The sequence below is a fragment of the Mobula hypostoma genome, chromosome 3, assembly GCF_963921235.1.
Source record: "Mobula hypostoma chromosome 3, sMobHyp1.1, whole genome shotgun sequence".
Classification (NCBI taxonomy): Eukaryota; Metazoa; Chordata; class Chondrichthyes; order Myliobatiformes; family Myliobatidae; genus Mobula; species Mobula hypostoma.
Window position 1 is genome coordinate 13,969,517 of NC_086099.1, and position 26,293 is coordinate 13,995,809.

At 43.2% G+C, this 26,293-nt stretch overlaps 1 protein-coding gene across 3 annotated transcripts in view; it reads right to left on the reverse strand.

Moving 5' to 3' along the window:
- Positions 1 to 10,724, reverse strand: part of atp8b1 (ATPase phospholipid transporting 8B1) — a 182,791-nt gene extending 172,067 nt beyond the window's left edge. For 2 of the 3 annotated variants that reach the window (XM_063042668.1, XM_063042669.1), the window contains exon 1: positions 10,488 to 10,724. The gene's annotated coding sequence lies outside the window, so the exon portion shown is untranslated. Of the gene's footprint in view, positions 1 to 10,470 lie in introns of all 3 variants that reach the window. The other variant, XM_063042670.1, reaches the window with a different exon arrangement.
- Positions 10,725 to 26,293: the final 15,569 nt, after the last annotated feature.

Sequence of the window (26,293 nt, forward strand, 5' to 3'; positions counted from 1 at the left end):
TGTCCAACTCCTGGTAAAGCCTTGCATCTGTAGTTTGCCTTATTTGACTTTAATAACGGTGTATCTTTTGGCATTATCTGTCTATGTAATGCGAATAGCAGTGGACATTGTGGGTTAGTGTTGTGTTTTTCAGTTGAAAAGCACACATTTGACGCTGATTGCGGGATTGGTGCGTGATTCTCGTTGTGCGCTGTGGGTCGGATGCTCTGTTGGTTTGTTTGTTTATGCTCTGTGTAGCCTGGGTTGTCTCCAATGCTGTTGACACTGTAACAGTTCACTTCTATATTATATTTATCAATTGCCGTTGACTGTGAATCAACAGAGGCATTTATAGTAGGCACATAATGCTTGAAACTGACTTTTAAATGCCACGCATCTGGCCTTGTGAATACATATTACCATAGAGTACATCCCTCAGCACCATCACTGAATAATTCAGCCCCACTGTAGCGCCAGCAAGAAAAAATCTCTGGTGCCGCCACTGCCTGGCACGGACCTCCGCAGGAGGCCATGGCTTCCGATTTGCTGTCATCCGGATGTGCTCCATGATGGTAACATCCTCAGTATACTTCTCCGTGTAGCTGGTCACACAGTCCATAGATTCCTTGATGTTCGCATGGTTGCCATAGGTAGTAGCCTCTCTGAGCATTCTCCAGTTCGTATGATCAAGGCAGAGATTGCACCCTCACGGCCAGCTTTTCACCATCTTTAGAACGGGTTTGACATGTTCAATCACTGGTTTGTATGCTGGAATTAACATTACAGATAGGTGAACTGAGAGTCTAATGTGGGGACGCCAGACCCCGCAGAGCACTGATTCGTTACACCGAGGTTATTTAATTCTTTACTGAAATTTTTAAAAATGACAAAAACCCATTCCAAGCAATACTTAAAACTTCTCAAGAGCAGCCGCCATTACAGTAAACATTCAATCAGCAAATGAAAACACTTTGCATGCACTCTGAGCCACTCACAGCCAATCAGGTATTAGTTCATGCTCTACCTCCTCTGCATGTATAAACGTCTTTACTCCCTCGCCAATTTATTCCATTTTTTTTCCCCACCCATAATGTCCAGAAAATGGACTGCAACTTCCATTGAGGGTAGTACATCTAAGATGTCTAGGAAAAGCATTAACATGGATATGAAACTGCAAGTGATATGGTGTTTGGAAGCTGGTGAGCATCAGGTTGATGTTGGCACCTCTTTGAAATTGGCTACATCAACGATCAGAACAGTTATAAAAAAATGCAGACAAGATAAAAGCTTCTGCATCAATGACCTCAAAGTTATTATTGACGAAGGTGATTTGTTCACGGAGCCATTTGCTTGAAAAAAATGGAAAATAGACTAAATAACGGGTGGATGACCAAACACAGTGGAAACTGCCCATAAGCTATAATGGAAAAGGCAAGAAGCATCTTCAATCATATTCAAGAAGAAGATATGTTGGAAACATTCACAGCCAGCAGAGGTTGCTTTGATAAATTTAAACAACACAGTAACCTCCACAGCATACTTATCTCTGGGGAAGTGGCTTGTGCAGACAGCGGGCAGCCCAAGACTTCCCTGCAACACTCAAGGCCATAATCGAAAAGGACAATTATCCTCCCGAGCTTGTCTTCAATGTGGATGAAATGGGCCTATTTTGGAAAAGAATGTCAAGCATCTGGCTTTAAGGCTGCAAAGGACCAGTTAACTCTCTTGCTAGGAGGCAATGCTAAAGGAGAATTTAAGTTAAACCCTATGATCGTTTATCACTCTGAAACACCACGAGCAATGAAAGGCATTTTAAAGTAAGTCTATCAGCCATTTGGAAATCAAACAAGAAAGCCTGGGTGAGGATTAATGTTTTCCAAAATTGGTTGGTTTCACATTTTTGACCAGCAGTGAAGCAGTATTGAGAGGTGCATGACCTTGAAACTGAAGCATTGTTGGGGCTTGGTAATGCCCCAGGCCACCATGAGAATCTTGACATTCTTCAGATCTGCATTCCTGTAGAAGTGGTTTACCTTCCACTCAACACCACTCCATTACTCCAACCAATGGATCAAGGAGTAATATCCTACCTTTGTCGCACATTTAAACAACTTGTAGAGAAAACAAAAGGTCAAGACAAACAATCCATTAGGCAATTTTGGAAAAGCTACAATGTCATGAAAGCTGTGGACAATATCAGAGAAGCCTAGGATGAAATAACTTCAAACTGCATGAACGGAGTGTGGAAGAAGCCACGGCCAGAAGCACACAACGACATCCTAGGATTTCAGGCGGAACCAGTCATCCAAAATATCATTGAGCTGACCAATCAAGCAGGATTAGAGAATGTTAATGATGACGATGTTGAAGAGTTACTGCATTCCCATGGTGATAGCCCTAATAACGAAGAGCTTCAAGAATTGGCATAACTGCACATCTTGGGTGAATCTGAGGGCACAGATGGGGAAGAGGAAACAACAGCAAGAAAACTCACCACAAAATTCCTCGGCACTAGCATCACCACGATCACACAAATCATAGATCAGCTCATCGATATTGACCCTGACTGGGAGCAAAGCAATAAGGCAAACAGGTGTCCTTGACGTGATTTCCCTGCTACCGAGAACTGTTTCATGAGAGGAAACTTAAGGCAATAGAAGCTTGATGCCTATCTGAAGAAGCTAAAGTTAGAGAAGGACCCACAGTCTGGTCCCTCCTCTGAGATGTAACCACCATCCACTTCCCTCTGCTGCGGCTGCGACGTGTAGCTGCTGCACTGATGTGCACGTTAGGCCTATTTGTGTGTTTGTTACTCCATGAATTACTGTGCATACATAAAATAATATCAGATATCTTGGGTTTGATTTTTTTTTTAAATCAGGTACACATGTCCATTTATGTAATGTTATAACACCCCCGCATAGCGCTCCACCTCCGAGGAAGGCATCCCTAGCGTTAAATGGGGTCTGAGTGTATAGACACCTGGTATGGTGTAAACCTGGTCGAGTGTATTTTCACCCCTGGTAACCAAATCAATGTGCTGGTGGAATTAGGCAGGGCCTTAATGTTTAAAATTGCCTGCAATGATGAAGATACCATGGCGGTGTTTGGTATGAAAGTCACTGATGGTGCTGGAGAGCTCACACAGTACCTCACCAGCATTAGAGTGGGGTGGTGGGGGATATATACAGCTACCAACGTAATTGTAGTAAACACACTCGGTAAACAAAATGGTCTGCACTTCACAAAAATGCACTCATTCATCAGTGAAAAATGGGATGCCACTGCTAAAGTGTCCGTACGCCAGTTCCTATTTATTAAATACAGATTCTGCCACCAGAGATCACTGGACTCCTGTCAGCCCCAAGAGCGATGAAAACCTCCGGCCAGATGGCCGTGCCCGGGAAGGATTCAGGAAGCCGCGATTCCATGAGAGAGAGTGCACAGATGTTTTTCTCTCGCTGGTTCAGTCTCAGGAGCAGGTAGTCCAGTTTACTTCCAAGTGAGCAGATGTTTGCCTGTAAGAACAAGGGGCGAGCCGCCCTGGGGCTTGGCCCTTAGTCGTTCCCGGATTGCAGCCGTTTCCCCCTTTTATTTCCCTTGCACCCTCTTCCTGCAGCATCACTTACAGAGGTCTGAAGCAGGCAATGTCGTACGCAATAAGCTCAACCTGTGGAGCTCCCCTGCAGTCCAACGGCTCACTAGCAAGATGGAATTGCTGTGCACACTACATTTAAGAGCCAGCAGTGTTTTCCAATCATAAAAAAGGACATACAGGATGTGGATGAACTCTTACACCTAGAGATAAAGGGTGGCTGCTTCTAAACGCACCGCCACCTTACCTAAAAGTTCTACACTGGATGCAATCTTATCGGCTCTCCACTCTGCTCAGGAGAACTGAGACACAAGCAAAACATTCTTCAGGTTGCTGTTTATTGCAGCTCAGCATTGAACAGCATCATCCACTCAGCATGAATCACCTCACGTCACCTTCTGGAACTGGAACCTCAACTTCCTCATCGGGAGACCACAGTCACTAGGATTGGTGATAACATTTCCTCTTCACAGATATTCAACACAGGTGCACCTCATGCTTACCCCACTGGTCTACTCTTTCAAAACTCACGATTGAGTTAGACAAGCACAACGCAAATGCCATCTATAAATATACCGATGTTGACACTATTGGCAGTGTCATCATGAATGACACTCAACAAGAAGGCACACGAGAATGAGATGTCAACATCAGTTAAACAAGGAATTGATTATGGACTTCAGGAAGGGAAAGCTGGGAGAGAACACACCAGTCCTCATTGAGAGGTCAATGGTGGAAAGGCTGAGCAGTTTTAAATTCCTGAGTGTCAACATCTTGGAGAATCTATCCTGGTCCCAACTTTAATGCAATCACAAGAAGGCACCCTAGTGGTTACACTTCATTAGGAGTTTGAGGAGATATTAGATGCTGAAGATATATTAGATAGACAGACATTAGAGAGATAAAACAGTGAACAGGAAATGAAGAGTCATTGACAGTGAATGCATGGGTTATAGAATCAGTTTAGTGTTGGGATGAGTGACGTTATCCACACTGGATAGCCTCTGGATAATAGTTATCATCAAAACAGCATTTTGCTGTGCAGGGTAGGAGACTAAAAAAAGCTATCACAGCGGCAAGCAGAAACTATTGTTAGTTTGTTCAGCTGATCCCTTATTACCAGTAGGTTAGATATGAGAAAGCTCATGCCAGGTAACATTTAATTAAATAGCACTTCCACCAGTGACCCCGGCTAATTCGCTTTGGGGAAACACCACCAAAGAGTCATGCACAGCTCTGGCTTAAGAACCCAATCGGTTTATTCATCACCAACTTAATATTCTGAAATTTGTCTCTGGAGTTGCATCATCAGATGTTTAATGCAGGCATCCCACCTCTCCCGGAAGTTCTGGGAATCTCCTGCATATTGATAGTGGCTCCCTGATGCCCGGAAATTATACACAATACCCCGCAAAACGATTTTTTTTGAGAGCGAGAGGGAGAGGGAGAGGGAGCATCCTGATTGGTCTCTCTTTGTACTAAGTAGACCTATCAGTTTTCTCTGTGGGCGGGTTTTACAGTCGACCTCAAAAATAATGACAGTGTTGCTCGCTGCTCTGTTTGGAACAGTGACTTTTCTACTGCCCATGTTGGATTAAAATGTAAAAGACATGTTGAGGTGAGTTTAACAGGTGTCGTTCGTCCATTAGTGTAGCTAACGTTATTTAAACTAGCTGGCTAGCTGCTAAGGAGCTACTCTATTGATGTCCAACGTGATGACGCCAAACTCCCTGTAGACTTGCTTAAAGTTGTAATAGAATAAACATGATAATATAATATAATATATATACATATTTTAATGTCACATTTTCTGCAAATACCCAACTTAGTTTACAGATTAGACAAAAATCACTAAACAAAGTATTACATACACCCTTGGAGGTCGAGCGGGGTGGGTGGGGGTGAATATGGGGCTGCGGGGTGGGGGCAGGGGTGCTACCTCCTTGAAATGAGTTTTTGCAGGGTGGGAGCGTAGAAGGTTGAAGGGGGACTTGATCGAGGTATTTAAAATTATGAGGGGGATTGATAGAGTTGACGTGGATAGGCTTTTTCCATTGAGAGTGGGGGAGATTCAAACAAGAGGACATGAGTTGAGAGTTAAAGGGCAGAAGTTTAGGGGTAACATGAGGGGGAACTTCTTTACTCAGAGAGTGGTAGCTGTGTGGAACGAGCTTCCAGCAGAAGTGGTTGAGGCAGGTTCGATGTTGTCATTTAAAGTTAAATTGGATAGATATTTGGACAAGAAAGTTATGGAGGGTTATGGGCTGAGTGCAGGTTGGTGGGACTAGGTGAGAGTAAGAGTTCGGCACGGACTAGAAGGGCCGAGATGGCCTGTTTCTGTGCTGTAATTGTTATATGGTTATATGATGTCTGTTAATGAGAACAGGGATGACCGGCTTTCGTGAACTTTAGTTCTGGATACTGTTTGATTACTTTTATTGTTTGCACAATCTGTTTTTTTCTGCACTTTGGGTGTTTGACAGTCTCTTTTTTAATGGGTTCTATTGGGTTTCTTTGTTTCGTGGGCTGCCGGTAAGGAGACAAATCTCAAAGTTGTATATAGTACACATATTTCGGTAATAAATTAACTTTGAACTTGTTGAACTTTGAAAAGAGTTGTCACTTCCCCTTACTCAAATCCAAATCTCAAGGATAAGTACAAGCATGGAATTTTCAGAAAGGTTGCAACGTTCTGTTCAGAGACAGCAGCATCAGTCAATTAACAGAGAATTATCTTCCCCTTCTGCCATCCAATATCTGAATGGACATTGAACCCATGAACGTTGCCCCACTACTTTTATAGATTTTGAATGAAATACATTTGATATAATAAAGTAGTGCTGTAATAATTCACCTCATGGCTTTGTGATCCAAAGGTACCTAGCTAATGTGCCACAATGCATCCAAATGCAGATCACAAGTCCTGGCTATACAACACTGACACCAGGCAGGCAATATCTGAAGAATACTGACAATGGCTTGGGTCACCCCTCTTGTAAAGACATTACTCAGAAGAAGGCAACGAGAAACTACTTCTGTTGAAAAATTTGCCAAGAGTAATTATGGTCATGGAAAGATCATGATCACCCACATCATATGACATGACACATTATAAATGAATCAAACTATTCTCTCTAGTAACTACATACAGAGTCGAAGGTAGGAATAAAGTGTCTGATGATGAATAAATAAATAAATTGAATTGACTTTATTTCTTACATCCTTCACATACATGAGTAAAAATATTTACGTTACCTCTCCATCTAAATGTCAAGTCAAGTCACTTCTTATTGTCATTTCAACCATAACTGCTGGTACAGAACATAGTAAAAATGAGACAATGTTTTCCAGGACCATGGTGCTACATGAAACAATACAAAAACTACACTAAACTACGTAAGAAAAAACACAAAAACTACACTAGACTACAGACCTACCCAGGACTGCATGAAGTGCACAAAACAGTGCAGGCATTACAATAAATAATAAACAAGACAATAGGCACAGTAGAGAGCAGTAGGTTGGTGTCAGTCCAGGCTCTGGGTATTGAGGAGTCTGATGGCTTGGGGGAAGAAACTGTTACATAGTCTGGCCGTGAGAGCCCGAATGCTTTGGTGCCTTTTGCCAGATGGCAGGAGGGAGAAGAGTTTATATGAGGGGTGTGTGGGGTCCTTCATAATGCTGTTTGCTTGTGGATGCAGCGTGTGATGTAAGTCTGTGATGGTGGGAAGAGAGACCCCGGTGATCTTCTCAGCTGACCTCACTATCCATTGCAGGGTCTTGCAATCCGAGACGGTGCAATTTCCGAACCAGGCAGTGATGTAGCTGCTCAGGATGCTCTCGATACATCCTCTGTAGAATGTGGTGAGGATGAGGAATGGGAGAGGGACTTTACTCAGCCTTCACAGAAAGTAGAGACGCTGCTGGGTTTTCTTTGCTATGGAGCTGGTATTGCGGGACCAGGTGAGATTCTCCGCCAGATGAACACTAAGAAATTTGGTGCTCTTAATGATCTCTACGGAGGAGTCGTTGATGTTCAGAAGAGAGTGGTCGCTCCATGTCCTCCTGAAGTCAACAACCATCTCCTTTGTTTTGTTCACATTCAGAGACAGGTTGTTGACTCTGCACCAGTCCGTTAGCCACGGCACCTCCTCCCTGTATGCTGACTCATCATTCTTGCTGATGAGACCCACCACGGCCGTGTCATTGGCGAACTTGATGATGTGGTTCGAGCTGTGTATTGCAGTACAGTTGTACTGTGCAATGTGCAATCATAGTAATTTATGAAAAATAGAACAGTTAATGTAATATAGAGTACACTCAAATCAGTGTGAATTCATCAATCTGATGGACTGGTGGAAGAAGCTGTCCCGGAGCCTGTTGGTCCTGGCTTTTATGCTGCAGTACCGTTTCCCAGATGGTAGCAGCTGGAATAGATTGTGGTTGGGATGGCTTGGGTCCCCAGTGATCCTCTGGGCCCTTTTTACACACCTGTCCTTGTAAATATCCTGAATCATGGTTAGTTCACAACTACAGGTGTGCTGGGCTGTCCGCACCACTCTCTGCAGAGTCCTGCGATTAAGGGAGGTACAGTTCCCATACCAAGCAATGGTGCAGCCAGTCAGGATGCTCTCAATTGTGCCCCTGTAGAAAGTTTTTAGGATCTGGGGGCCCATACCAAACTTCCTCAACTGTCTAAGGTGAAAGAGGCGCTGTTGTGCCTTTTTCACCACACAGCTGGTGTGTACAGACCACGTGAGGTCCTCAGTGATATGGATGCCGAGGAACTTGAAGCTGTTTACCCTCTCAACCCCAGATCCATTGACGTGAATAGGGGTTAGCCCGTCTCCATTCCTCCTGCAATTCACAACCAGCTCCTTTGTTTTTGTGATGTTGAGGGAGAGGTTGCTTTCTTGACACCACTGTGTCAGAGAGATGCCTACCACGTGAAAAGACGACATGCATCCACACTATCACGCACCTCCTGCCATCTGCACATACTGGTCTCACAAACCATCTTAGAACCAATAGAACTGGCACAACATCTGGAATGACTGCTGAAGAAATAGATGTCAGTAATTATTTAATATAGTTGACAATACTGTCAGTAACATCACGAAGTTTCCCATTCAGCCTACTCACGGACTGGGTCCCACTCCTATCAAGGAGGAGACTATGTAGCATCCACCACAGGACCGCCAGACTCAAAAACAGTTACATTCCCCCAGCTGTAAGGCTGATCAACCCTCCACCCACGAATCCCCTACCACCACTACTTTATCATCTCTTGTCAGAGCCACCTTATGTACAGATACTCAATTGATGGGTAGCATAGTAGCGAAGTGGTTAGCACAACGCTTGACAGGACAGACGACCAGGGATCAATTCCCTCTGTAAGGAGTTTGCACAATCTCCCCGTGACCGCATGGGTTTCTTTCGCGTGCTCTGGTTTCCTCCCATAGTCCAAAAACATACCGGTTGCTAGTTTAATTGGTCATTGTAAGTTGTCCAGTAATTAGGCTAGGATAAATGTTGGGGTTTTGCTGGCTGGCGTGGTTCGAAGGGCCGGAAGGATCTATTCCACACTGTACCTCAATAAATAAATAACTCCTATACCTAGAGTCACTTTATAGACTTAAATTCAATTTATATTGGCTATTTTATGTTTTTATATTTATCGGTGCTTTTTGTTATTGTTTTCATTATCTTGTGCTTCCTATAAATATGCTGCATCGGATCTGGAGTAACTATTATTTCATTCTCTTTTACACTTGTGTGCAGGAAAAATGTTAAGCAATCAAATTTACAAAATTCTCTCTTACGAAGCACAAGTCTTTTAAGGATAAAAATTGTTTCCCCACCAGTTATCTACAAAAACCACGAAAAAAATTAACTCATAAGTATGAATGTCTATAGGAATCAGCTCTAGACCTACACAAGACACTGCCAATTTTTAAAAAAATACACAATCACAGCATCAAAAAAGGCAAACAGGCAAAATAAGTAGATATTTGTTCAAAGGCTAAACATTCCTTTTGATCTAAATTGCACATTTCAAGTTCATAAATACTCATTGGCTATCTGCAGGCAGATAGACTTCAACTTGGCATCTTCTCAAGTCACAAATGTTCTTGTAAATCGATGAACACTCACAAAACAAATCTGCTGAGCACAAACTAAACTTCATATTGTTCCTCCCAGGACCTTTTGTTATCTTAAGTCACAATAAAGTCATTTGCAATCATTACTCTGCACGGCTGCCTTCATCAATTTCGACTTAAGCATTACCCACATTGTTAACATTCTTTGTTTCAAATCTTGTATAGCCTCACACCTCTATGAATAATCTCCCAGAGATCTGGAATCATCTAGGCAATCTCCAATTCTGACCTAATTCACACCCCCCAATTTCTCTTCTTACAGTAATTATACTGTCAGCTCGAGGCCCTAAACACTGAAAAATTTCCCCGAGACCCCAATTCTCTTCGACTTCCTTTAAAGCACTGCAAAGGCCAATTCTGAGCAAAATTTGGCAGTCTTCCCCAACACGTTGCGTGAGTTAGTGCCAAATTTTGTTGGACAGACATCCAATGAAAATTTTTTCAGCAATTCAACTTTAAAGACACCGTACACAGTTGTCACCTGGTTTAAGCACATCTCAAGCACAATTTAAAAAAAAACTTGTAGAGGTACAGTCATCTCTAAACCACATAGCTATTTAAGAAAATAATGTAAGCTGTCACAGTATATTTTGGCAGGCACGTAAATAACAAGTCTTACTTCAAATCTTAATAGTCATCACCAACTCTCTCAGCTTCTTTACAATTTAAAGTTCTAAATCAAAAGCTTACTTGTTAAGCATAAAATACTTTTTAAAGACTATAAAATACACTTACAAAATCAATTTAAGTACCTTTAGCAGACTCCCTACAAGTTAAAATGTCCTCTCCCACTCTTCAGGATTGTAATATGCACGTTCTGAATTTCACCTGAAAAAAATGCTTCTGGGATAATGGCTGATTTAACATAAGCAACTTGCCAAACAAGTTCTTCAGCCTTCTCCCCCTTCTTTTGCTCTCTTCCACGGCACAAACAAATACTTGTGTCACCTCGGGACCCAACGAAACGCATGAAAAAAGCACTTCCTACTTCGTTGAAGCTGGGATGGGACCGAAGTCACGTGACTCCAGGTGGGGGCAGAAACATCACCACTTTTGTTTCTCCTGCACAGTACTCCGATTACTAAGGTTTCATTTGAATGGTCTAGGGTTACAACTGCGAATTAATTAGTGCATTTGTTACAGTGATGAAGTGGCAAAGCTTTAAAGAATAGTAGTACCTATGACCAAAAATTCTTTCCTGAGAACAGGGCTGAAAACAAAGGGTGTGAACAGCTGCAGCTTTTAGCATTCGGAAGTTAAATTGCCTGCAGGTAATCATAAACAATTACGTCGGAAAGACTTAGATAACAAGGAATGCTGAGATTTCGTTGCGTGTAAAATTAAGCTTTTCTTCAATGATATGACCTTTTCCCAGTTTTGCTTGAAAAGGTGGTGCTCAGGTGTTGTTGCTAGGAAACCAATGGCCCCCTGTTTGTAAATTTGAGACGCTGGCTTGGAGGAAGTTGTTGGCTGAGTCTGGAATCTCAAAGGCTGCTGATTGCCAGAGAGGTGTGGGAAGGACGGCAGTGCAGGGTGCTTCTGCTGCTGAGGAGAACAGGGGCTGGGTTGGGTGAGGAAGCCTCTGAATAATTGGAGTAGTGCCAAGATGGAGCCACCCTCAGAGTGGAGGAGCAACACCTTATATTCCCTCTGGGTAGCCTCCAACTTGAAGGCACGAATATTGATCTCTCCTTCCTGTTAAAAAAAATTCCCTCCCCCTCCCATCTTCTTCTATTCCTCACTCTGGCCTCTTCCCTCTCCCCACCTGCCTATCACCTCCCACTGGGTTCCCTCATCCTTCTCTTTTTCCTATGGTCTGCTCTCCTCTCCAATCAAGTTCCTTCTTCTCCAGCCCTTGACTTCTCCCACTGACCTGGCTTCACCTTCAACCTATCCTCCTTTCCCGACATCCACCCTTTTATTCTGGCATCTTCCCTCCTTTCCAGTCCTGAAGAAGGGTCTTGGCTCGAAATGTCGACTATTTATTCACTTCCATTGGTGCTGCCTGATCTGCTGAGTTCTTCCAGCATTTTGTATGTGTCGGTTTGGATCTGCAGACTTTCTCATGTTTAGTATACCCAACCATGTTTCCTTTGGCTAAGTTCTCGTATGCTTGAATGATTGTTAAACTTGAACTTGGACCCAGGGTCACATGAGTGACAGGAGCGTTATTGATTCAAAGTACATTTATTATCAAAGTATGTATACAGAATACAACTCTGAGATTCTGCCTCCAGCAGGCATCCACAAAACAAAGAAGTCTATTCAACAAAACATCAAACACCTCATGCACAGAAAAAGAACAAATGGCACAAATGGCAAAAAACAAGCTGACAAAACATAGTATATAAAACCTCAAACCAGGCGTCAAGTAGGATTCTGTTAGTTCAGTTCAGCGTTGCGCCACTAGCCCACTGCGGGCCACAGGGCAAAGCATTCTTCATGGAAGCACCCCAGACCTCATTGTTCGCCCTGACCCAACTGCTCAAAAAAACAGCAAAAGAAATCGCCCAAGTCAGGAACACAGCAACCAAGGAGGTGTTCCAGGAGAGGTTCATGAACCTGTACCTCGTCAGAGGATCAGAGATGAAGAGGGTTAGCAACTTTAAACTCCTGAGTGTTCCTATTTCAGAGAACTACCAGGTTCAAGAACATTTACTACCTACAACCATCAGGCTCTTGAACAAAAGGGGATAACTACACTCGCCCATCCAATGAGATATTCCCACAACCAATGATCCCATCTTAAGGACTCCTTATTTTGTAATTTCATTATTTATTGCAATTTATTTATGTTTGTATTACACTGTGTGTTGTCTTCTGCACTCTGGTTGATCTTTCATTGATCCTGTTATAGGTACTATTCTACAGATTTGCAGAGTATGCCCACAGGAAAATTAATCTCAGGGTTATATGTAATGACACACATGTACTCTGATAATAGAAATTTAGTTTAAACTTTGAACATGCAACATGAAGCCTGAAGTCCCCCAAAACGAGCCTTCAGTATCTCACTGATCAATCCTTGCAAGGTAGGTCCCAAGACTCCGGCATTGATGTGTAGGAATGTAATAGAACTGTACTGAAAACATTGACTATAAATGAAAAGGCATTGCATGGTTTATTCTTGTAATTATTTTTAACATTTTGAATAAAGGTTATTTTGATTTTTAAAATACCCAGGGAAACTATGGGAGATCAGCAGAGTGGTGAAATAACAACTTTTCCCATAAGTTCAGTCAAAAATCTGATCGTGACTTCAGGAAGGGCAAGTCGGGGGAACACATACCAGTCCTCATAGAGGGATCGGAGGTGGAAAGAGTGAGCAATTTCAAATTCCTGGGTGTTAATATTTCCACTTGGACCCAACCTATTGATGCAGTTACTAAGAAGGCAGAACAGTGATTATATTTAATTAGGAGTTTGAGGAGATTTAATTTCTATTTTTGCACTACTTATTCAATGTTAGTTAATGTAACTGTTATTTATAGTTACTATGATTCACAGTTTTTTTCTGTTATGTATTTCATTGTCCTGCTGCTGCAAAGACAACAAATTTTGTGACATTTGCCAGTGATATTAAACCTAATTCTGATTCTGATTTTTTATTATTCTTAGTACTTGGACAGAAAACAGTTTCCAGGTAAGACACAGTAATTTGATTACCAGTTACCTGTAAATGGCCTTCGCTGCATTGGATTTAACAATGATTGACTGGAAGTCATTTGGGAGCAGCGTCCAGTTGAGCTGAGGTTGAACTGGTCACCATCAAGGTTTGTCTTCTCCTATTTCTCATCTACATTCTATAACTTGCTAACAGTGTTTCAGGGCAAAAGAAAAACCTGCAAGGCTATTGATCATCAGAGCTGAAAGAAGCGGGATTAACACTTCAAGTTCAACGCACACAAAGCTCTGGAGGAACTCTGTGGGCCAGACTGCTTCTATGCAGGGAAAGTGAACAATCAACGTTTCAGGCCGAGAGCCTACATCTGGATTGTGTTTGCTGGCTCTGGGCCTGTAATTGCTGAAGTTCAGAAAAATTATGGGGGATCTCATTGAAACGTTGACTGTTGAAACAGTTAGCTAGGAGTGGATGTGGAGTGATGGTTCCTGTCGTGGGTAGAGAGAAGGACCTGAGAGCACATCCTCAGACATCCCTTTAGAACAGAGATAAGAAGGAATTTCTTTTAGCCAAAGGTTGGTGAATCTGTGGAATTCATTGCCACAGACAGTTGTGGAGGTCAAGTCATTAGGTATCTTTCAAGCAGAGGTTGATAAGTAAGGGCATCAAAGGTTATGAGGAGAAAGCAGGAGAATGGAGTCGTGAGGGATAATAGATCAGCCATGATGGAATACTGGAGCAGACTCAATGGGCTGAATGGCCAAATTCTGCTCTCTTGTCCGATGGGAGGGGGCTTAAGACATAGGAGGTGGTCTTCAGCTGTTTGCTTGCTTTTGTTGTTTGCACAATTTGTTTTTTCTCTGCTTGACTGTCACCTTTTTAATGAGTTCTATTAGGTTTCTTTGTTTTATGACAGCCTGTAAGAAAATGAATCTCAAGGTTGCATATAGTATTCATACTTCGATAATAAATGTACTTTGAACTTTGGTGAAGGGTCTCAACCCAAAACATTGACTGTTCATTTCCCTCCATTAATGCTGCCTGGCCTGCTGAGGTTCCTCCTGCATTTTGTATTAGCTGTAATCCAGATTTCCAGTGTCTGCCAAATATCCTCTGTCTCTGTAACAGGAGACAGGGAGTACAGGAGCAGGGAGGTACTACTGCAGTTGTACAAGGCCTTGGTGAGACCACACCTGGAGTATTGTGTGCAGTTTTGGTCCCCTAATCTGAGGAAAGACATTCTTGCCATAGAGGGAGTACAAAGAAGGTTCACCAGATTGATTCCTGGGATGGCAAGACTTTCATATAATGAAAGACTGGATCAACTAGGCTTATACTCTCTGGAATTTAGAAGATTGAGGGAGGATCTTATTGAAACGTATAAAATTCTAAAGGGATTGGACAGGCTAGATGCAGGAAGATTGTTCCCGATGTTGGGGAAGTCCAGAATGAGGGATCACAGTTTGAGGATAAAGGGGAAGCCTTTTAGGACCGAGATGAGAAAAAACTTCTTCACACAGAGAGTGGTGAATCTGTGGAATTCTCTGCCACAGGAAACAGTTGAGGCCAGTTCATTGGCTATATTTAAGAGGGAGTTAGATGTGGCCCTTGTAGCTAAAGGGATCAGAGGGTATGGAGGGAAGGCTGGTACAGGGTTGTGAGTTGGATGATCAGCCATGATCATACTGAATGACAGTGCAGGCTTGAAGGGCCGAATGGCCTACTCCTGCACCTATTTTCTATGTTTCTATGTAGCAATTCAGGTTGAAAGTTCTACTTCGGATAGTTTATTTTTGTGCTGTATGTCTCTGTGACACTATTTCAACAATCCTTTTCTGGGGAATGACTAATAAGCTGGCGATTTAATAGCAGCAAATTAGGTTTACATAGTGCTGATGAAGGGTCTCGGGCTGAAACGTCAAATATTTATTCCCCTCTGTAGACGCTGCCTGACCTGCTGAGCTCCTCCAGCATTTTGTCTGCGTTGCTCTGGATTTCCAGCATCTGCAGAATCTCATGTGTTTCAGAATTATGTTTATATATCATCAGCATATGCTGTGAAATTAGTGGTCTTTGTGGCGGCAGTGCAATGCAATACATAATAATAAAAATGTGAATTATTGTAAATATATATTATATATATATACATATAAACAGTTGAGGCCAGTTCATTGGCTATATTTAAGAGGGAGTTAGATATGGCCCTTGTGGCTAAAGGGATCAAGGGGTATGGAGAGAAGGCTGGTACAGGGTTCTGAGTTGGATGATCAGCCATGATCATACTGAATGACAGTGCAGGCTCAAAGGGCCGAATGGCCTACTCCTATGGCCTACTTTCTGTGTTTCTATGTTTTCTATATAATAGTTAAATTAATATAATTAAGTAGTTATATTAGTAGTGCAAAAATAGAAATAAAAAAGTAGTTAGGTAGTGTTAACAACAGGAATTCTGCAGATGCTGGAAATTCAAGCAACACACATCAAAGTTGCTGGTGAACGCAGCAGGCCAGGCAGCATCTGTAGGAAGAGGTGCAGTCGACATTTCAGGCCGAGACCCTTCGTCAGGACTAACTGAAGGAAGAGTGAGTAGGGGATTTGAAAGTGGGAGGGGGAGGGGGAGATGCAAAATGATAGGAGAAGACAGGAGGGGGAGGGATAGAGCCGAGAGCTGGACAGGTGATAGGCAAAAGGGAATACGAGAGGATCATGGGACAGGAGGTCCAGGAAGAAAGACAAGGGGGGGGGACCCAGAGGATGGGCAAGAGGTATATTCAGAGGGACAGAGGGAGAAAAAGGAGAGTGAGAGAAAGAATGTGTGCATAAAAATAAGTAACAGATGGGATACGAGGGGGAGGTGGGGCCTTAGCAGAAGTTAGAGAAGTCGATGTTCATGCCATCAGGTTGGAGGCTACCCAGACGGAATATAAGGTGTTGTTCCTCCAACCTGAGTGTGGCTTCATCTTTACAGTAGAGGAGGCCGTGGATAGACATGTCAGAATGGGAATGGGATGTGGAATTAAAATGTGTGGCCACTGGGAAATCCTGCTTTCACTGGCGGACAGAGCGTAGATGTTCAGCAAAGCGGTCTCCCAGTCTGCGTCGGGTCTCGCCAATATCTAAAAGACCACATCGGGAGCACCGGACGCAGTATATCACCCCAGTCGACTCACAGGTGAAGTGTTGCCTCACCTGGAAGGACTGTTTGGGGCCCTGAATGGTGGTAAGGGAGGAAGTGTAAGGGCATGTGTAGCACTTGTTCCGCTTACACGGATAAGTGCCATGGTAGTGTTCATGGGTTCAATATCCATTCAGAAATTGGATGGCAGAGGGGAAGAAACTGTTCCTGAATTGTTGAGTGCCTTATGATTTACATTGCACTTCCATATTGTGGATCAGCCCAGTGATTCATCAAGTTCAAGTTTACAAATGTATACAGCTAAGTGAAACATCCTTACTCTGGGGCCTGTTATGTTTTGTAACTTCAAAACTTTAAACTAATTGCAATAAAAACATAGGAGTCTGAAATGATGAGAGTCTTAAGTTTGTTCTTTACTTTAAGCAAGGCACACATATATCATGTAGTAGTGTCATAATGTATGTTATTCACTTATTATTACATAAAGTTCATAATGAATTATCTAAACAAAATGCTTAATCAACAACATGTTTACTAGATTACTCAAACATTACTGAAATATTAAATACATAATAAGCCCATGATGCAAAACATGGTACATATTGTCACACACAGCGCATATAGTTACAATCCAGCACATACAATCTCAAAATAATATTATCACAAGGATCAAAATCAAAGGTAAACATTCTCTGACGTATAAATTTACATGTATTAAGAACTTTCCTCGGTGTGTTGGCGTAGCATGCACCAAAAAATGCATTCAGCAATTATAAGGAATAAATAATTATATAAAAATAAGCTTGGAAGTATAGTATGGTAAATACCTGTCTGTATTTACAATGTAAATTGCATTGTAAAAAGTGGTTTAACACGTTTACAGTGCAGTGACTGAGGTAATACATAGACAGGGGTGGGGTGGGGGTGCTAACTAGAATGGTTGATCAGTTTAACTAATTAATACACACAAAATGCTGGAGGAAGTAAGCAGGCCAGGCAGCATCTATGGAGAAGAGTCCATAGTCTCTGGAAAAGAGTAAGCAGTCAACGTTATGAGCTAAAACCCTTCATCAGGACAGGAAAAAGAGATGAGAAGTTGGAGTAAGAAAATGGGGGGGGGGGGAGAGAGGAAGAAGTGGAAAGTGATCAGTGAAACCAGGAGACAGGGAGGGGCTGAAGTAAAGAGCTGGGAAGTTGATTGGTGAAAGAGATAAATAAAGGGCTGGAGAAGGGGGAATCTGAGGAGAGGATAGAAGGCCATGGAAGAAAGGGAAAGAGGAGGGGCACCTGAGGGATGTGATGGGCAGGTAAGGAGATAATGTAAGAGAGGGAAACAGGAATGGGGAATCTAGAAAGGGGGAAGCAATTATCGGAAGTTTGAGAAATCAATATTGTTTGTGATCAGCTTAGTTGCCTGGGAAAAGAAACTTTTAAGATGCTATGAAATTTTTGTCTTAGTAGCCCTATAGCCCTATAGCACTTTCTAGAAGGGAGCTTTTGGAAAAAGCAGTTTGTATATCTGATATAATAATGATGATTTCAACCACAAACTCTGTTTCCTGGCAACTGACTCCACTTCCTCTCTTGTGGGCTGACAGCCACAGCAGAACTTCAGTTCTACTTCTTCCCCAAGCCTGAGGCCAGCTCCGTTCTGATCCATAATGCCTATTGTCATTACCGGTGCCTTATGACAGATGCTGAAATCTTCATCGATGCCTCTGCCATCTCTGGACCCTATTCTTCAATGAAAAGTACTCCAACTGTTGTTCTCTTCACTCTTGAATGCATCCATCACTGAAGTGTGTGGTCATGCATTTTGGTTGTTGTTGTTGTTCGTCCATCATTGACGTCGATGAGGACCTCGACACCATAATGATGGTGTCGAGACTAGCGCGTGATTTGGATTTAAGTGAGGGAGAGTTGCGCAGCGTCAGCCTCACTCTCTCTTCCCAATTCCCATCTGGGTCCAGTGGCAAGACTGAGTCTAGACGGCTGGAGATGGGACTAGGTGCAGTGGATGACCAGGACATCTTCTGTGTCTTGTCCTGCTCTACACGTTCCACGACGCTTGCAGAGACTGCCTTCTGGACTGTTGGACCTTCCATTGGTCTCGTCCGCTCAATCCACCGGAGTCTGTCTTCACGTGCTGGGATAGACAAATCCCTATCTCACCGAGGGTTTGAGACCCGTTGGCTTCCCTCACCTGGTTTAGCCGGCTTGTCGAAGCCGTTGCCCGGGGTGTGGCCGCTGTCGCATGCAAACAGCTACAGGGAGCCACAGGTGGGGACCAAAGGTGGACTAACCGCCCTGAAAAGGACCCGACATGTTCCCCCACCAGAGGTGCTACCCCTCCCTGACACCCCATATACCCCATTTTGGTAGAAGGAATAAAGCAACAGACTATTTTCTAAATGGGGAGCAAATTCAGGAATTGGAGGTACAAAGCGTTTTGGGTGTCTTAGAGCAAGATTACCTAAAAGTTAACTTCGGGCTGAGTCGGCATTCATTTCAAGAGGACATATAAAAGCAAGAATGAACTACTAAGGTAATGCATTGGTTAGCACTTGGAGTATTGTGAGCAGTTTTGGACTCCTTATCAAGGAAAGGATGTGCTGGCATTAGAGAGGGTTCAGAGGAAGTTTACGAGAATGATTCTGGGAAAGAAAGGGTTAATTCAGAAGGAACATTTGATGACTCTGGGCTTGTAATCATTGGAGTTTAGAAGAATGTGGGGGGGGGTGGTTCTCATGGAAATCTATCAAATGCTGAAAGGTCTCAACAGAGTGGATGAAGAAAGGATGTTTCCTATGGTGGGGGAGTCCAGAATAGAGGGGTGTCCATTTAGAATGGAGTTGAGAAGGAATTTCTTTAGCCAGAGAGTGGTAAATCTGTGGAATTCTTTACCACAGGCAGCTGTAGAGGCCAGGTCATTACGTATATTTAAGGCAGAGGTTGATGGATTCTTGATTGGTCAGGGCATGAAGGGACACGAGGAGAAAGCAGGAGACTAGGGCTGAGAGAGAAATGAATCAGCCATGCTGAAATGGTGGAGCAGAGTCGACGGGCCAAATGGTGTAATTCTTTTCCTATATCTTATGGTCTTATGGTCTCAGAGCTCAGTGGTGGAGCTAGTGGAAGATGATGACACATCACAAAGACAGTGAAGGCAGAGCATGTTTTTTGACTTCTCCAGTGCGTTCAACGCCAACCGCCCTGCTCTGCTGGGGGAGAAGCTGACAGCGATGCAGGTGGATGCTTCCCTGGTGTCATGGATTCTTGATTACCTGACTGGCAGACCACAGTACGTGTGCTTGCAACACTGTGTGTCCGACAGAGTGATCAGCAGCACTGGGGCTCCACAGGGAACTGTCTTGTCTCCCTTTCTCTTCACCATTTACACCTCGGACTTCAACTACTGCACAGAGTCTTGTCATCTTCAGAAGTTTTCTGATGACTCTGCCATAGTTGGATGCATCAGCAAGGGAGATGAGGCTGAGTACAGGGCTACGGTACGAAACTTTGTCACATGGTGTGAGCAGAATTATCTGCAGCTTAATGTGAAAAAGACTAAGGAGCTGGTGGTAGACCTGAGGAGAGCTAAGGTACCGGTGACCCCTGTTTCCATCCAGGGGGTCAGTGTGGACATGGTGGAGGATTACAAATACCTGGGGATATGAATTGACAATAAACTGGACTGGTCAAAGAACACTGAGGCTGTCTACAAGAAGGGTCAGAGCCGTCTCTATTTCCTGAGGAGACTGAGATCCTTTAACATCTGTCGGACGATGCTGAGGATGTTCTACGAGTCTGTGGTGGCCAGTGCGATCATGTTTGCTGTTGTGTGCTGGGGCAGCAGGCTGAGGGTAGCAGACACCAACAGAATCAGCAAACTCATTCGTAAGGCCAGTGATGTTGTGGGGATGGAACTGGACTCTCTGACGGTGGTGTCTGAAAAGGGGATGCTGTCGAAGTTGCATGCCATCTTGGACAATGTCTCCCATCCACTTCATAATGGACTGGGTGGGCACAGGAGTACGTTCAGCCAGAGACTCATTCCACCGAGATGCAACACTGAGCGTCATAGGAAGTCATTCTTGCCTGTGGCCATAAAACTTTACAACTCCTCCCTTGGAGAGTCAGACACCCTGAGCCAATAGGCTGGTCCTGGACTTATTTCCTGGTATAATTTACATATTACTATTTAATTATTTATGGTGCAACTGTAATGAAAACCAATTTCCCTTGGGATCAATAAAGTATGAGTATGACTATGACTATGACTATGGAAGGCTGCAGCAGTGAAAGGTCCCCAGTCATTTTGCACCCCAGGCCACTGGACCCTGACCCCGATCTGTTGAGGACAGTGAGGTGGCTGCCCGTGTAGCAGCCTCCCCACATCAAACAAAGTCACTCATAGGGGTTCTCTATTCACAGAGTAACCCCTTAGGATAACATCATGCTCAGTTCGAGTGGTTACACTACTAATGGTTGAGCAAAAGATGAGGTTTAAGTGACATGGCTCAAAGCCAGTATTTTTTGCACCTTTTTGAAATTAATGATTCATGCTTCTGTTTCCCCATCAGTGGAGGAAGTTTCACACTGTAGGTCTGTCTCAGAAGTCTTCCTTGTGTGTGGCAGAGGACAGATGTAATTGCAATAAAATAAAACCATAAAACTTGCTTGGAAATCTGAAACTCTGTAAATATTTACAGATTAATTGAGATCTTTTTATTCGGGGTGAAGTTCTGCTGAATGAGTTTGAAATATCCGAAAGCTTGAACTCTGAGCTCTGCTTAACTGATACAAGGAAGATTTCATCAGATAAAGAGCCTTTCTGGAGCCAAATTGCTAAAAAGTAAATCCATTACTATTGTGCTTTTATTGCTATTTCACATGGAAAGTTAAAGGAAGATAACATTGAGGTAAAGAAACAGCAGATGACTTGTAAAGCCAAAGGCCAGGTATAGATATAGTATAAAAATAAATTTCAATTATTATGATTGAGATAAGCTTATTCAGGACAGATGTCAGATGTGTTTTTTTAACACAGAGTGTTGAGTGCCTGCAACACTGTTAGGGGAATGAAAGGGGTGCTGGTGGTGGAGTTTGATACAATAGGGACATCTAAGAGTAGTGGATAAGGCTCAGTCCACCACATTAAAGCCCTCTCCACCATTGGCACATCTACGCAAAACACTGTTGCAGGAAAGTGGCATCCATCATCAGGGACCCCCACCACCCAGGGCACGCTCTCTTCTCACTGCGGCCGTCGGGAAGAAGGCACAGGGGCCTCAGGACCCACACCACCAGGTTCAGGAACTATTATTACCCCTTAACCATCAGGCTCTTGAACGAAATGGGATAACTTCACTTGCCCCATTGTTGAAATGTTCTCAAAACCTATGGACTCACTTTCAAGGACTCTTCATCTCACGTTCTCGATACTTTTGCTTATTTATTTATTACTATTACTTCTTTATTTTTGTATTTGCACAGTATGTTGACTTTTGCACACTGGTTGAATGCCCAAGTTTGGCAGTCTTTCACTGATTCTGTTTTGGTTATTATTCTATAGATTTACCGAGTATGCCCACAAGCAAATGTATCTCAGGGTTGTATATGGTGACATATATGTACTTTGATATTAAATTTGTTTGAACTTTGATGATACATCTACTTTGAACTTTAAGAGACTCTTTGTTAGAGAGGTAGTGGTAGAAGCTAGTAAAATATGGATATTTAGATAGGCACAAGGGCAAGAGAGAAATGGAGGCTTATGGGATGTGTAGGAGGAAAGGGTTAGATTGATCATGAAAGTTACTTCCCATGCTAAATTGGCACATTGGGCAGCAAACTTGCTGTTTCTTTAGTGTTTGTCTGTTTTATGAGGCCAATCAACATGCAACCCAGCTCGAGCAGAACTCAGGCAAGGAGCTGGCCAGCTTCAAACTGGGTCCTCTCGCTTCAAAGTCTGGTGTGGACACTATTGCAGCACCAGCACAGACTTAGATTGATCATGGAGTAAGTTAAAAGTTTAGCACAACATTACGGGCCAAAGGACCCATACTGGGCTGTACTGAACCATGTTCTATGTTTATTCTCTCTTGTAGGCCCACTAACTCCTTTTATATTTGATAATTTTACCGTTTAACTGCAATCTGGGCAATTTACTGCAGTCAGTTTTCCCACCAGCACACCTTTGGGATGTGGATGGAAACTGGAGCAGCTGGTCTATGCACATTAATGTAGCAGTTAGCGTAACACTTTACAATGCCAACGATTGCCAGTCGGGGTCCCATTCCCGCCTCTGCTAGTGAAGAGCTTGTTCATTTTTGCCATGACCACATGGATTTCCTCCGGGTGCTCTGGTTTCCTCCCACTTTCCAAAGATGTACGGGTTAAGGTTAGTGAGTTGTGGGTACACTATGTTGGCATTCAAATCATGGCGATACTTGCGGGCTGCCCTCGGCATATCCCGGCTTGTGTTGGTTGTTGGTATCAGTGACAGATTTCATTCTGTGTTTTGATGTATCGATGTGACAAATAATGCTAAACTTTAATATTTAAATCTTTACATAAATTCCACTCAAACTGTACACAAGGTCAGAATCGAACACAGATTTCTGGAGCTATGAAGCAACAAAACTAATTTTCACCCATGCTTTATGCCTCCTGTTTGAGGATGATGATGATGATAATAATGATGATGGCATCTATCTGTCTCAAAGGACAATGGAAAAAGCTTTTCACAAGCTTGGGCGGAAGGTACGGAGATCTTGGGATGCCCAGTCAACAAGATCCTCCTCTCGCTGTCACCCGTGTAGTCCAAAAGAAAGAGAAGCAATATGTTTGACACCAGCTCGGCTGCAGGAGCTGCCGGAAAGATATTCAGTGGCATCTAGCCGCTATAGGGGCTCCACTCCAGATTTGCTCTGGGTTTACTCCTGTAGCCTTCGCCTCTTCCGAGGCTGCCCACAAGGCAGCAGGGCTAAATACCCATAGCTGGGGATCTGGTTCACGAACACCAGGGCTTGCCCATGCACTGGGGGGGGGGGGCATGTGTGCCACTGCTGAGGAAATACAAAATTTGTAATGCAAGATATGCTTGCATCATATAATTGTTGTCTGTATCATTTAAAAGTTTGCAAAGACCAATTCTTCAATTACAGGACCTGACTGGTTGACAGCAACAAGCTGGTCAAAACTTAAACAACAGCTAAAGAGAGGTAAAGTTTAGCTTTATTTGTCACCAGTAGAGTCGTCAAGTCATAGAGAAGTATAGCACAGAAACAGGCCCTTCGGCCCATTTAATCCATGCCAAAACTATTTAACCTGCCTACACCCAACCACCTGTACTGGAAACATAGCCCTCCATATCCCAGCTATCTGTGTACCTATCCAATCTTCTCTTAAATATTGGAATCGAGCTTGCATGAGCCACTTCTGTTGGCAGCTCATTCCACACTCTCACAACCCTCTGAGTGAAGAAGTTATTCTCCCTAATTTTCTCACCTTTTACCTTTAAACCATGACCTCTGGTTGTAGTCCCACCCAATCTCAGTGGAGAAAGCCTGCTTGCATTTACCCTGTCTATACCCCTCATAATTTTGTATACCTCTATCAAATCTCCTCTCAATCTTCTAAATTCCAAGGAATAAAGTTTAATCTATTCAATCTTTCCATATAACTCAGATCCTCCAGACCCGGCAACATCTTTTTAAATTTTCTCTGTACTCTTTCAACCTTATTAACAATACTCCAATACTCCAAATTAGGGTCTGAGGGAACACCTTCTCAGGCCCTGGGGGATTTATCCACCCAAATTTGCCCCAAGGTAGCAAACACCTTATTCTCTGTAATCTATATAGGGTTCATGAAGTTCATGCAGCTTTGCCTCACTTCTATAGATTTTGTATCTGCCTCCTGAATAAATACAATACAAAGAATGCATTCAAGATCTCTCCCATTTGTCTTGGTTCCACGCATGGATTACCATTCTGGTCTCTCAAAGGACCAATTTTTGTCCCTAGCAATCCTTTTGCTCTTAACATACCTCTAGAATCCCTTAGAATTCTCCTTCGTCTTGTCTACTAGACCAACTTCATGCCTTCTTTCAGCCTTCCTGATTTCTTTCTCAAGTGTTCTTTTGTATTTCCCGTACTCCATAAGCACCTCGTTGCCTATACTTGCCTATACCTGCAATGCACCTCCTTTTTTCTCTGAACCAGGGCCTCAATATCTCTTGAAAACTGACATTTTGTCAGTGTGCATTGAAACAGACAGTGAAATGTGTAATTTGCGTCCAGGCAGCCCACAAGTGTCAACGTGTCTCTGGTGCCAACACACTCACTAACCCTCACTCGTTCATCTTTGTAGTGTAGGAGGAAAGCGGAACACCCAGAGGAAACCCATTCAGTCAATCTCCATACAGACAGCAGCAGGATTTGTATCCCCAATCTAAAAGCAGGCGCAGTAAAGCCTTGTACAAACTGTTATGCCAGCATGCTGCCCAGAACGGAGGAAGCTATTCAAAAAAAAAGAATTTAGTTTAACATCGGCCATATAAATTCTTCCAGAATAAGATCTCCCAAGCAATACATATTTTTAAAATTTCACTAAAGTCACCCTACAGCCCAATTTTTATATCTTTAGGTGCCATCATCATCACTATGTTTGTTACACCGCTGGCGTTTCGGGCAGCAATGAAGGTTCTCGTTGCTGTCTGTCCTTGACAACCATGCAAGTCCTGGGTGGAGACTCGGGAATGTTATTGCGTACAGATGCGAAAGGATTCTTCATTGCTGTTCCCGTAACAGTTTTGTTTTACCATTCGGGGTTGTTAGCCCTGAGCTGAGCCCCCAAACCTGGAGGACTGGTGGACCACTCTTAGTCTGGCCTCTACCCTTTGATTTGTTTGGCACATGCAACAGCCAGCATAGCTCTCTGGGTTGTTGAAGCACATAAGCCTTGTTTAATTCTTCCAAGGTTGTGGTCCTCTTGGAAGAATTAAAGGGATACCATGCCTTAATTTAGTCTAGATAATAGAGCTGATAATGGCAGTCGCTTACACATTCACCGGCCAATTTTTTAGGTACAGGAGTGGAACCTGTGTGATCGTCTGCTGCTGTAGTGCATGCACTTCAGCGAGGACCAGTGGGCCACTTTTTGATGGCTTCTACCCTTTGACCTGTCTGGCATGGATGACCCTACCAAAAGCCAAAATATTCATGAGTTCAAGGTCCATTCAGAAATCGGATGGCAGATGGGAAGAAGCTGTTCCTGAATCATCTAGTGTGTGCTGTCACACTTCTGTACCTCCCTCCTGATGGTAACAATGAGAAGAGGACATGTCCTAGACGATGGGGGTCCTTAATGATAGATGCCACCTTTTGGAGGCATCACAAAGTCTAGTGCTCATGATAGACCCTGACTCCAGCCAGCATAGTTCTCTGGGTCATTGAGAGATGTAAGTCTCCAAAACATGATACGTTCGTAGTCCTCTTGGAGGACCTTTAGGTGTCGTAACTTAAAAATGGAAAATCTGAGGGTTGCAAAGTTAATTGATGCTTTACTATGATAGAAGAGAGCCTTGTATAGGACTGATGACAACTAGGAGAAGAATGCGCGGAGATTAAAAGTCAGAAATGCCAAGTACTTTCAAGAAGAGCTGACCAATGGGCTTCACGTTCAGTAACTCTTTGTTGCATTTCTAATGTGGTTGTCAAATGCTTATTGTATTCATATCAGATCACTGTCATGTGCTCTCCTGCTGGTATGGTATTTGATTACCTTTCTTGGCA